This window comes from Chiloscyllium plagiosum, unplaced genomic scaffold, assembly GCF_037043375.1.
Source record: "Chiloscyllium plagiosum isolate Xiang-an unplaced genomic scaffold, Cpla_swu_hap1 HiC_scaffold_45, whole genome shotgun sequence".
Classification (NCBI taxonomy): domain Eukaryota; kingdom Metazoa; phylum Chordata; class Chondrichthyes; order Orectolobiformes; family Hemiscylliidae; genus Chiloscyllium; species Chiloscyllium plagiosum.
The window spans coordinates 35,865,029-35,879,007 of record NW_028270183.1 but is presented as its reverse complement, the minus strand read 5'-3'; the positions used below and the strand labels follow the sequence as shown (position 1 = coordinate 35,879,007).

Genomic DNA, 13,979 nt, shown 5'->3' with positions numbered 1-13,979 from the left:
GGCAAAATGCCCCTGATGCAGCTACCTCCAGACATTTCTAGTCTCTCCTGACCTCCAAGGTCCCTATTAGATGACAGATTGTTATTTCTGGCTGGGATTATTCAGTCTGCCCGCACATTGTATTTGCTAGAACAAAGCAGTGTGCTTTAAAAGCCAGTCTGCAGGGATGGGAAATGGGAAAGTTGGGGCTTATTCTCTCTGGTGAACCTGCATGCTATATGATATTGAGAGTAATTTGCCCTCACACCTCAGCTTCTCCATTTCTGCTGACTCTCATGTGGCCAGCCTTTTACCGAGCAGTTCCAGTTTAGAAAAGGCTATTCGGTCTAACTAGTTTTTGCTGCTCCACATGAGCCTCACCTTGCCCCTCCTTTATCTCCCCCTCGTATCCTTTCTTTCTGTCCTTTTCGCCCTCATGCGCTGTCCAGTTTCCCTGTAAATGTACTTGTTCACTTCAACTTAATTCATTATGCAATAGCGAGTGCCAAGTTCTGACCAGAGGTTGATAAAGAAGTTTCTCCTGAATCCCTGTTGGATTTATCAGTAAATATTTTACGTGTTGGCTCCCTCATGTCTTATTATCGCTTTCTTCAGTCTCCCATTTTTCTCTCTGTTTGCTACATGCTACAATCTGTTGTCCATCTGCAATTACAGAGTCAATCTGAAAAATGCTTTCACAGTTACAGTCTAAAATAGACAGGCAGGAGGCTGGAGGAACCTAGCAAGCCAGGCAGCACCAGAAGGTGGAGGCATCGACGTTTCGGGTGTAGCCCTTCTTCAGGACTGGGGTGGGTGTGGGGAGAGCTGCAGATAAAGGGGGTAATGGGGGCAGGATGGTGAAGTGGGGATAGGTGAAGACATGTAGAGGGTATGAACTGGTTGGTCAATGGGTGGAATGAATCCGGTTGGCGGCAGGGAGCAGTGGAAGGGAGGGGGAGGGGCCGGGAATGGAGATTTGAAATTGGAGATTTCAATGTTGAGCCCTCCGGGCTATAGGCTGCCCAGGCAGAAGGTGAGGTGCTATTCCTCCAAGCTGAGGTGTGGTTGTTGTGGCGATGGAGGAGGTCAAGGATGGTCATGTTGGAAAGGGAGTGGTTGGGGGAATTGAAATGGGCGGTGACTGGCAGGTCCGGTCGGGCCTGGCTGCTATGCTCGGTGAACCGTTCCCTAAGTTTACATTTGGTCTGCCCGATGTAGAGAAGACCACATCAGGAGCACCTGATGCAGTAAACTAGGTTGGAAGGCAGGCAGGTGAACCTCTGTCTCACCTGGAAGGGCTATCTGGGGCCCTGGATGGAGGTGAGGGGGGTAGTGTACCATCAGGTTTTGCATCTTTTGCAGTTGCAGGGGAAGGTACCTGTGGGCTTTTTGGGGGGCGGGGGAGCATGGCGCAAACCAAGGACTTCTATGTGGAACAGTCTATCTTCAGCAGTTACACTGGCACCACTCCCCACCTTTTCCTCCCCTACATTGATGACTGCATTGGTGTCACCTTGTGCTCCCACAAGGAGGTTGAACAGTTCATCAATTTCACCAACACCCCGACCTTAAATTCACCTGGACCATTTCTGACACCTCTCTCCCCTTCCTGGACTTCTCCATCTCCATCAACGGTGACTGACTCAACACTGACATTTGCTAAAAACCCACCGACCCCCACAGGTACCTGGATTACACCTCCTCCCATCCTGTCTCCTGCAAAAATACTATCCATTATTCCCAATTCCTCCGCCTTCATTGCATCTGCTCCCTGGAGGACTAATTCCAACACAGAATACACCAGATGGCCTCCTTCTTTACAGACCACAATTTCCCCTCCCACGTGGTTGATGATGCCCTCCAGTGTATCTCATCCACTTCCCACACCTCTGCCCTCGAACCCCACCCCTTCAACCGCAACAAGGACAGAACCCCCCCCCGCCCCGGTCCTCACCTTCCACCCCACCAACCTCCGTATACATCGCATCATCCTCTGCCATTTCTGCCACCTACAAACGGACCCCACCACCAGAGATATATCCCCCTCACCACCCCTATCCGCTTTCTGTAAAGACCATATCCTTCCCAACTACCTCACCAGGTCCACACCCCTCAACAACAAACCCTCCCTTCCTGGTACCTTTGCCTGCCACCACAGGAATTACAAAACCTGTGCCCACATCTCCCCCCTCACCTCCATCCAAGGCCCCAAAGGAGCCTTCCACAACCATCAAAGTTTCACCTAAACTTCCACATGTCATTTACTGTATCTGTTGCTCCCGATGCAGTCTCTTCTCCAATGGGGAGACAGGATGCCTACTCACACAGCGCTTCAGAGAATATCTCCAGGACACCCGCACCAACCAACCCAACTGCTCCGTGAACTCCCCCTCCCACTCTGCCGAGAATTTGCAGGTCTTGGGCCTCCTCCATCACCGCTCCCTTACCACCCGACACCTAGAAGAAGAATGCCTCATCTTCCGCCCGGGGTATCAATGATGATTTCACCAGATTCCTTATTTCCCCTCCCCCCACCTTACCCCAGTTCCAACCTTCCAGCTCAGCACCATCCTCATGACCCATCCCATCTGTCCATCTTCCTTCCCACCTATCTGTGCCACCCTTCCCTCCGACCTATCACCTTTACCCCCACCTCCATCCACCTATTGCACTCTCAGCTACCTTATCCCCAGCCCCACCCCCCCTCCCATTTATCTCTCCACCCCGAGTCTCCAAGCCTTATTCCTGATGAAGGGCTTTTGACCAAACTGACAATTTTCCTGTTCCTCGGATGCTGCCTGACCTGCTGTGCTTTTCCACTCTAGTTTCTTACCCATTCCAATTTTGCCTCCAAGGAATTTGATGATAAAAGCTGGATTGTTCTGTTGAGAGTTAACATGGATATCTACAATTGTGAGGGGTTTTGATGGAGTGGTTCGGGAAGATAAGATCTATTGGTAAGCTAGGTAGTTATCAGAAAGCACAGGTATATGCATCTCTCTGTGCTGTTTTGCTTTGGGAGTTCACAGCCAAAGGCCTCAACTGAAAAACAGTTCCTCAATAATGCATTAATACGAGCTGAGATTGTGCAGACAGATGGTGAAACCTGAATTGTGATCTTTTAATGGAGGCAATATGAGCTTTTGCCTCTGGCAGCCTCTAATATGAGGAAATGTTTATGTTAGCTCCCCTAACATAGGAATTGACATGGATAATAAAGATTCAAAAACACTCACTACAGTTTTTGGTATTTAACATGTACTGCAGTCGCAAGAAATGAAGTATTCTGCTTGAATCTGTCTCTTCCAATCCACCTCAGCATCCAACATTAGATCTGATGTACATCAGATATAACAGCAAGTGGGTTATACTGCTCATTGGCTGGCTCATTGCTTGTGTTTCCTCACAAACCTTACTGGCTCTTGCAGTCTGAACTCACTGTGGTGTTGACAGTAGTTGAAAACATTTCTGACTATCCAGTATAGTCATAGATTCTCATCTTATTGACAGTACAAAACACAATCCAAATGTCAACAAAATCTCAACGTGACCTGTGTTTTACTTGGATTCCACCATGAATCTAGAAAGCCCTGTGAAATCTTCCATTGGGTGGTTATTCATCAACCTGTTCTATAACTTTATATAGTTTTATTCTCTCTGGCATTTAAAGATTACTGAAGTTAAGACATGTCTTCCAACTGAATAGTGAAAATGCTTGAGCGTAAAGCATGCAGGGGTGTTCTGCTATTTGGCATCTCTTAAATTACATTGTTGCTTGTAGCACTCTCATTTGAAAAACTTTAAGCTTGAGTGTTTTTCCTCCTGAACCATGCAGTTGCACTGGTGTTGGCTATAAATAGTCTTTTTGCAAACATGACTCACTATCTGATAATCAAGTGACATACACCCCAGAGTCTAATTTGAAAGTTATAAGTTGACCACTGACACAGTTTGCCAAAGTCTGACTCACTAACTTTTCCTAAGAACTCTTTTGTATTTTTTTTGTTCTAAGCTGTTCTTTCACAATAACCTCTTTGTGTGGGTATTTGATTTTTGCTCTCACTTCTGCACATTTTCTGAAAGAGACCTATTCTGTGACCGATACGTTTGGAAGTGATGGCCTGGTGATATTCTCACTTGCCTATTCGTTTTTACCCAGATAACATTCTAGAGATTGAGGGTGAAACCTACCGTTTCAGCCAACGGCATTTGAATAAAACAAAAATCTTGAATTAAGAGTCTAATGATTATCGTGAAATGATAGTTAGAAAATCTGTTTCACTTATATCCTTTAGGAGAAGGAACTTCCATCCTTACTTGGTTTTGATTTTTTATTTCATTTCATTTATTGTTGTCATATGTGCTGAAGTAGTTAAAAGTTCTATTTGTGAGCAGTGCAGGCAGATCATAACATACAAGGACATACAGATCATAGGGTGCTTAAACAGAGCAAGGCATACGAAGTCACGGATGCACAGGAGGTCACAAAAGCAAGATCAACATTAGATTTGAAATTAGGGAGGTCCATTCAGCAGTTGACTAAGAACATGGAGGAAAGTGTTCTTGAACTTGTTGGTACGTATGTTTGAGCTTTTGTATCTTCTGCCTGACGGAAGAGTTTGGTAAAGAGTATAACCGAGGTAGGAGGGGTCTTTGTTGATGGTGGCTGCTTTTCTGTGTCAATGAGAAGTGTAGATGAAGTCAATGGATGGGAGGTGAGCTTGGGTGATGGTCTGGGCTCTGTTCACAATTTTCTGTAGTTTCTTACGGTCCTTGGCACAGCAGCCACTGTACCAAGCCATGATACACCAAGATAGAAGGCTTTCGATGGTGCATTGCAAAGGTTGGTGAGGACCCTTATGGACATGTAGCATTTTCTTAGCCTCCTGAGAAAGAAGAGGCATTGTCGTGCCTTCTTGACCATTACATCCAAATGAGAGGACAGATTGTTGGAACTTGACACTCTCAACCCTCTCCACCTCAACTCTACTGATGGAGATACGGATTTCTTTTTGAAGTCAATGATCAGTTCTGTCGTTTTGCTGACATTGAGAGAGAGATTGTTATTCTTGTACCACGACATCAAGCATTCTCCTTCTTCTATTCTGACCCATCATTGTTTGATATCTGGCCGACAACGGTGGTGTCTTTAGTGAACTTGTAGGTAGCATTTGGATAAAATTTGGCTACAGTCATGAGTGTACAGGGAGTACAATAGGGGGCTGATGTTGCAGTGCACTGATGTTGAGCATTATTGTGGAGGAGGTGTTGTTGTCTCCGGGACACCCGCACCAATCAACCACAACACCCCGTGGCCCAACATTTCAACTCCCCCTCCCACTCTGCCGAGGACCTGGAGGTCCTGGGCCTCCTTCACCGCCGCTCCCTCACCACCAGACGCCTGGAGGAAGAAAGCCTCATCTTCCACCTCGGAACACTTCAACCCCAGGGCATCAATGTGGCCTTCAACAGTTTCCTCATTTCCCCTTCCCCCACCTCACCCTAGTTCTAAACTTCCAGCTCAGCACTGTCCCCATGACTTGTCCGGACTTGTCCTACCTGCCTATCTCCTTTTCCACCTATCCACTCCACCCTCTCCTCCTTGACCTATCACCTTCATCCCCTCCCCCACTCACCCATTGTACTCTATGCTACTTTCTCCCCACCCTCCTCTAGCTTATCTCTCCACGCTTCAGGCTCACTGCCTTTATTCCTGATGAAGGGCTTTTGCCCGAAACGTCGATTTCGAAGCATCCTTGGATGCTGCCTGAACTGTGCTCTTCCAGCACCACTAATCCAGATTCATAACTATGCAGGTATGGTCTAAACTACCCTCTGGGCAATTAGGGATGGGCAATAAAGACTCATCTTGCCAGCAGCACCCAACATCCTATGAATGAAAAAAAACCTGGCAATAATTATCAACCAACAAAACACTTATCTTGGTGCTGTTTGTGGGATCCTGCTGTGGACAAATTGCTTCCTGTGATCCCTACATTAAAATAGTGGCTGTATTTCAAAAAGTGTTCGCAAGATTTTGGAGGCTCTCTTTACCTGGTGTTACTCAAAAAAAAACTCATGCATTTTTCTGACATCCCTGACTGGAGGATGTGCCTCAGCAGCATTAGGAGGTGGAGAAGTCAATGTTTCAGGCATAACCCTTCTTCAGGACACTCCGAAACGTTGACATCTTCACCTCCTGATGCTGCTTGATTTGCTGTGTTTTTCCAGCCTCCTGTTTGTCAATCTTGGATTATAGCATCTGCAGGTTTTTTCTTGTCTCACCTCTCAATGGCATAATGCCCATTGAATGATAAACAATGCTAAGTGTAACCTGGCAACTGGCTGAAGTGGTGAGGTCCGAGGCTCTGAACCTTTGACAGGAAATTCTAGACTGCCCTCTGAAGCATGAGAACAGGGCTAGCGAAGCTGTGAGTATTTGCTCCACCCCTGTCGTAATGGTGGAGTGTTGGAAGTGTGGTGGTGGAATGGCTCAAATCGTGAGCAATGTACAGCCAGGTGAGGCCAACATCCACTCACCAAGCTCCTGCCCTGAGAGATACATTCCCCATGACACTTCAACCTTCATAATACACCTATCCTGAAACCTTTAAATGGATTGCAAACATGAACATCGAGCTATAAATATTTTCCCAGCCACGAGAAGACAAAACAGAATACAAAGGGAACGCTAACTGTTCCTGTATAGGGATGGATTATAAAAATCGGTTTGTCCTGTACTGTGTGTCTTGATGAGATTGCATTAGTATACTGTGTACTGTCTTGATCGCTTTACTCAAGGACAGATGCACTTTAATTAGAAGCATTTCAGAAAAGGTTGGCTCAGGTCACTCCTGGGGATGAGGTGTTTTATCTTTTGAGGAAAGGTTGAATATATTAGAATTGTAAGAGTGGTAAATTGACAGTGTAGGAAGCACTGAGTTCTGGCAGTCACGTCTTCTACACCTGTACTCAATGGAATTTGGAAGAATGAACAATTATTGAAAACACAAGATCCTGTGGGGCTTAACTGGGTGGGTGTGGTAAGCATGTCTACCCTTGTTGGCGGGTCTAGAATTTGTTGATACAGTTAAAATATGAGTTCTCCCATTTAAGATGGAGATAAGGAGGAATTGCCTGTCCCAAAGGGTCATGAGACTTTGGAATTCCTTGCAGCAGAGAGCAACGGTGCCTGGATCATTGAATATATTCAAGACTGCATTAATATGGTTTTTGATGGATGAGGAAGTTAAGGTGTAGATAGGAAAGTGGAGTTGAAACAACGATCAGAACAGCCTTGATCTAATTAAATGGAACCACAGGCTAGAGAGGTTGAATGGCCTCCTTCAGCCCTAATTCTTTGCTGGTGAAGGATAGTTTGATGGGTCTCTTTGACAGTGAGATGGGTGAGGGGGTTAGCACGGGAAAACCTACCTCAGGGATGTGGGGTGCTGTGGAGGAGTTTGGAGAATGGGGAGCGAGGTATCCAACTGCTTGAGGTGTAATGACTGGAATTTCTACATGGAGTGGCAGGAGATCAGATTGATCCCCGAAGGTGAAAGGCAGAAAGAAGGAAAAAAGAACAAAGTGGCAGCTAAGTTTCTCCCTGCAGGAATGGAAAAAGATCATTGGGTGTCTATAATGAATCCTCTACAAAACGAGCCACTGAGTTCACGAGTAGCTTTGGTGATGTTGGACAGCCTAAATTATGAGCTTGACATCTCTCTAAGCCCCTCACACCCCAGTGCACCACTGATCCTCTCTCATGTTGTGCCCAATACCACTTTTTACATCTATCTGCCTTTTTAGTTTAAATAGACCACAAGCTCTGACCACATCTGCATCAAAACTTGTGATATCTCCAGGGTGGGGACACCTTGTGGTTCTCTGGCAGCTGTGTTGAATTCTTGCTCGGTACATAACCCAGGAGGTGAATGTTTATTGACCTGATTCTAGCTTTGGCTCTTATGCTGGGCCGCTGCTGCAATACCTGAGCTAACTGCAGTTTTTGACTTCTCCTTCAAACTGGTGCTGAGTTTAGTTCATTTTTTAGAAGATATTTCCCCGGAAGGGGTGGGGGAGGTGGGAAGGGGAGAGACAAAGAAAGAGAGAGAGAGAGAGAGGAGAATATTGTAGTATGGCAGAATATATTTTTCCGAAGTGTGACGGAGGCAGGTTCAATTGTGGCATTCAAAAGAGATGACTACAGAAAGAGTGTGCAGGGATATGGGGAAAAGTCAGGAGATTGGAACTAGGTAATAGAGCTGGTGCAATGGGCTGAAAGGCTCCTTTGCACCATAACAATCCTGTGATCTCAACCAAAACATGGAAGTATGCACGGACACTTGCTGTCATCATTTACTTCTCCAAATTGTAAGAAATATATCACATGGTCTTCAAGATGACAGGAGTGGCTCTGAGCTCCCTAAGACTTGGATCGTTTGAGAAAAGACTGCATATATGGATAACAACACTGGTCGGTAGAATACAGCAGTCTACAAATACCTCTTTGAATAATGTACAGTTCCCACTGTGATGTATAAGTTAACCCAGCAGTATCTCCCACTGTCTGTTGTGACATGTACATCTTGGAGGATGACTGACAGCCATGCTCGAGAGGAACACTTAAGACAGAACTTGCCAAAAGATCACTAGTGAATTTAAAAAGGAAGATTTCTGTCCACAACCTTTGAGTGTTAAAGTAATTTAACATAGATTTGGGCGGCACAGCGGTCAGCACTGCTGTCTCGCAGTGCCAGGGACGCAGGTTCGATTCCAGTCTCGGATAACTGTCTGTGTGGAGTTTGTACATTCTCCCCGTGTCTGTGTGGGTTTCCTCTGGGTGCTCCTTCATCCTCCCGCAATGCAACAATGTGTAGATTAGGTGAGATGGCCATGCTAAATTACCCATTGTGTTCAGGGATGTGTAGATTAGGTGAGTTGGCCATGCTAAATTAACCACTGTGTTCAGGGATGTGTAGATTAGGTGAGATGGCCATGCTAAATTACCCACTGTGTTCAGGGATGTGTAGATTAGGTGAGTTGGCCATGCTAAATTAGCAATTGTGTTCAGGGATGTGTAGATTAGGTGAGATGGCCATGCTAAATTACCAACTGTGTTCAGGGATGTGTAGATTAGGTGAGTTGGCCATGCTAAATTACCCATTGTGTTCAGGGATGTGTAGATTAGGTGTGTTGGCCATGCTAAATTACCCACTGTGTTCAGGGATGTGTAGATTAGGTAAATTGGCCATGCTAAATTAGCAATTGTGTTCAGGGATGTGTAGATTAGGTGAGTTGACCATGCTAAATTACCCATTGTGTTCAGGGATGTGTAGATTAGGTGAGTTGGCCATGCTAAATTACCCACTGTGTTCAGGGATGTGCAGATTAGGTAAATTGGCCATGCTAAATTACCCATTGTGTTCAGGGATGTGTAGATTAGGTACATTAGTCAGAGATCCTGATAAAGGGCTTTTGCCCGAAATGTCAATTTTCCTGCTCCTCAGATGCTGCCTGACCTGCTGTGCTTTTCCAGCACCACACTCTCGATTCTAATCTCTAGTGTCTGCAGTCCTCACTTTCGCCTAGGGGTAAAATATAGTAGAGTAGGGGAATCGGTTTGGGTGGGATATACTCTTCGGAGGACCGGTGAGGACTTGTGGTGAAGGGCCTGTTTCCACACTGTAGGGATTCTATGATTTACTGTGGAAGGAGAACTGAGTTCTGACAGTGATGTATCTTCAACTCCTGTTAATTGATTCTGTAGCTGCGTGATGTCACACTCCACTGAGAAAACGTTTTGAAAACTGATGGGCTCAGTTAAGAAGAACAGACAATACTGGAGATGGGAGGAGCAAGATATAGTTTTCAGGACTAAAGGGATCAAAGGATATGGGAGAAAGTAGAAATGGGGACTAATTTGAATGATCAGTCACGATCATATTCAATAACAGATCAGGCTCAAAGGGTTGAATGATCTACTTCTGCTCTTATCTTCTCTGCTCCCATATAATTTGTTCATTTTTACTCACAATTAAAAGAGAATTTTCTCCAACAGCTTCATCTTTGCAAGACTCCTGCTCCCAAAGAGTTCACATAAGTGAGTGCCCCCCACACTCACTTCCACCTCGTGGGGTGATGGTAATTTAGAGGTATTGGATGAAGTGCGTTTCATGGTGGGGAATGGGAAGGGTGCTTCCTCTTGCTTCTGTTAGAGATACGACAAAGTGCTTCTGCATTTCTTGTGTATCAGTGGGATGGGGGCTAGTGGTTAGAAAGTTTTAAGAAACTCTTGTCCCTTTAAAGGCCCCTTTGAAGTCATTCAGCTGACATGGATCTCTCTGATCCACACAGTGTCTGGCAGCCAGAACTCTTCCCACTTCTCAAGTTAGAACGAGATGCACTCTCACATATTTTCAGTGAATATGGCAGCTGGTGTGCTGTCCACTGTCCCTCAAAGTCTGTTATTTCACTTCTCTCTTATCTCAACTCCTTTTATATTGGAGTTACAACATGGAACAGCGCAATTGCCACAACCAGCCCATGTAAGCATTTACCTTTCACATGTGCAATTAATTCTAAACAAAATTAACAACATCCCCCACCATTGATTGTACACTTTTCATCCATCCATCCAATCAACACAAGTGGCAATTCGACTGCCAATGCCATCACTGTCTTCCTTCGGAGAACAGTGTCTAACCTTTCTGAGAGCCAGCTGATCGTCAGGTATTTCCTAGAAAAGCTCAAATGCATTATCTCCATCATTTACATGAATTGGATTATTACAGGAAATGTGCCAGGTTTGTACCAGCATTGATCAGAATATCATGGGCAATATGCCAGGTATCCCTCCCTATACCAGCACAGATTGAAAAACCATTGGCAATATATCAGGAATCTCTTCCTATACTGCGCAGACTGGAATATCGCCAGCAATGTTCCACCTCCACCTATTATTTACACATTAATCTCCCTCCACCCCATTTTCAGCATATTCTTCATCTTTTTGTGGCTATAATCAGTTCTGAAAGAGGGTCACTGGACCTGAAACGCTGACTGTGCTTTCTCTCCATAGATGCTGTCTCAGCTGCTGAGTTTCTCCAGCTGTGTTTGTGTCAGATGCCCCTCCCTGTACCAGTGCAGATGAGAATACCTCAGGCAATGTGTCAGATAGCTCCTTAAAAAGTCAGATTTATGAAAGACATCCAGCAACATTAACTCTGGATGAGGCAAATTATTCCTTCTCGAGCTCAGTAACTGTTCAGTTAGATACTACTGAAAGCATTTGACTGTTTTAAGTGCTGCCACAGGAAAAATTGTTTATCCCAGTCCTTATGTTAAAAAAAACTATTTTCTCAGATGTTAGCCGATGTAAACTGTAGCAGATTTTCTAGCATTACCTCATACTGCTAATATAAATGCTATTGTATAATCAGGAAGCCATAAAATATCTTTTAATGTTCCCTCTTTGGCACCCCACTACCCCTAATGAAAGCATGCTTTAAGACTCCTGTCTCAATGAAGGACTTTTGAATTGCATTGACGATTTGCAATTAGATTTACTGCAATCTTTTGAAAAACTTTGCATTGTTGTAAGTTTTGTACGAAATGATCTTATACTTACAGATTTACCCTGGTGTGTGAGGGTTGCCACACCAAAAAGTTTTCCAATAGGTCCCAAGTCACTTTCTCCTTCTCTCTCTCTCTCGTCTGAATTAATAGGAGCTAGTCAGATTGGATAGTTCTTCAGGCAATTATTACTTTTTCACACATCAGCATGTTCCGTTCAACCATTAACAATGCATTTCATACAAAGCTTGTTCCGATCTGTCTGTCAGTCCACACTGAATCACCAAGCCCCGTTCCTCCTTTGTTTCCCACTTTCTGTCTCTGCCACACCCACTCAGCATTTCCCCGCCTGTTGTACAGTCCCACTACTTCACACAACTTCATAAATCCTTGGAGTTTTTGACAACTCCTGCTAGCTGTTACTGGCTCAGCTTTCCAGTTTTCATGAGCAACTTTGGAAGCAGAACTGGATTCTTTCACAGTCACAATTTACCTTGAGTCTGCATTCAGCCTCTCCCTTTACAGCAACTGCAATGTCTGCCATCGCAGACCCCAGTGACTCACAGAAGTTAATTTGATAGCTCCTCTGCAACTCACAACTGCTACTGTCAAGACAGCACTGTCATGGATCACCACCAGACAAATTTCGCTTTTGGTCCTAAGCTACAAATTTAGAATATAAAGCTATTCTAAGTGATGGTGACCATGTAACCACTAGCGATTGTTGTAAAATCTCAGTTTGTTTACTAATGTTCGTTAGGAAATCCGTTGCTCCCGTGCGGTCTCCTCTACGTTGGGGAGACTGGACGCCTCCTAGCAGAGCACTTTAGGGAACATCTCTGGGACACCCGCACCAATCAACCACACCGCCCTGTGGCCCAACATTTCAACTCCCCCTCCCACTCTGCTGAGGACATGGAGGTCCTGGGCCTCCTTCACCGCCACTCCCTCATCACCAGACGCTTGGAGGAAGAACGCCTCATCTTCCACCTCGGAACACTTCAACCCCAGGGCATCAATGTGGACTTCAACAGTTTCCTCATTTCCCCTTCCCCCACCTCACTGCAGTTCCCAACTTCCAGCTCAGCACTGTCCCCATGACTTGTCCTGCCTATCTTATTTTCCACCTATCCACTCCATCCTCCTCCCTGACCTATCACCTTCATCCTCTCCCCCACTCACCTATTGTACTCTATGCTACTTTCTCCCCACCCCCACTCTAGCTTATCTCTCCACCCTTCAGGCTCTCTGCCTTTATTCCTGATGAAGGGCTTTTGCCCGAAACATCGATTTTACTGCTCCTCGGATGCTGCCTGGACTGCTGTGCTCTTCCAGCACCACTAATCCGGGAAATCTCCCAGTCTGGCCTACATGTGACTCCAGTAATTTTGATGTGAGTGTGTGGGGAAGTGAGAGGGTGAGTGTGAGGTGACTGTGTGGGGAAGTGAGAGGGTGAGTGAGAGGATGAGGTGAGTGTGTGGGGAAGTGAGAGGGTGAGTGAGAGGGTGAGGTGACTGTGTGGGGAAGTGACAGGGTGATGTGGCTGAAGTAATCAGGTGAGGTCTTGAAAAATTGATAGTTTGGTGGTGGGGATGAGGATTGAGATTTGGATGAATTCAGTTGTGTGCTTACCCAGCAGTTAGACTTGGTTTAAATCTGTCTAACTCTCCCTGGATAACCATCCAGATCACTGTCAGAGAACTGTCCTGTCTTTGATTCTGGTCAGAGGCTCCTGGGGAGCAGGGGGATTTCCCATTAGAAGTCTAAACCTCCTGGGCAACTCCCACTTAGTTCTGATGATCTGGAGAACGGAAGATCTGATTGATTAATTTTCATATTGTGGTGAGGAGAGTTGGCATCAAGCTGATGAGGCTGAGAGCAGAAACATTGCCCCTTTCACAGATGGGCAATGTTGGTGGTCATGGAATTCAGTTTACAACTGTAGGCTCCTCAGGTATCCAGTGGGTCCCTCAAACACTCTTGAGATCCATAGGAAAGGAATTAGAAGCATTTGCAACAGCATTTAGAGATGTTGGACTATTTGCATACTCCTTTGACAGGCAAAGTGCTGTCTGATATAAATAGATGCTGAGAAAGCAAAGCAGTGGTTTAACATCTGCAGAAGGAAAGAAGAAGTGAAAGCTGATTCCTCCCTAAGAACTGCCCATGGAAAACCCCTTCCCCATCCTCACCTTGGGAAAGTTAAAGTTCCTGGGGAGATTGATACAGAGCTCTTCCGTTTTCTGCAGGGCATGGCTTTTGATGCTCCATATCAAAATAGTTGCCTGGGAATACGATTCTGATTACCTGGATTCACTGGGAAATGGACTATGAATGCCAACTTCAGGACCCCCCCCCCCTTAGCTATGCTGGTCTGTGATTTGTAAACCAGTTGAGATTGACTCCGTGGGTGGCAGCTGTTGCCA

At 45.5% G+C, this 13,979-nt stretch overlaps 1 protein-coding gene across 2 annotated transcripts in view; it reads right to left on the bottom strand.

Moving 5' to 3' along the window:
- LOC122552351 (C-type lectin domain family 10 member A-like) overlaps positions 1 to 11,854 on the bottom strand; it is a 102,156-nt gene extending 90,302 nt beyond the window's left edge. Inside the window, exon 1 of one of the 2 annotated variants that reach the window (XM_087983143.1) lies at positions 11,609 to 11,854. The gene's annotated coding sequence lies outside the window, so the exon portion shown is untranslated. The remainder of the gene's footprint in view (positions 1 to 11,608) is intronic. The other variant, XM_087983142.1, reaches the window with a different exon arrangement.
- Positions 11,855 to 13,979: the final 2,125 nt, after the last annotated feature.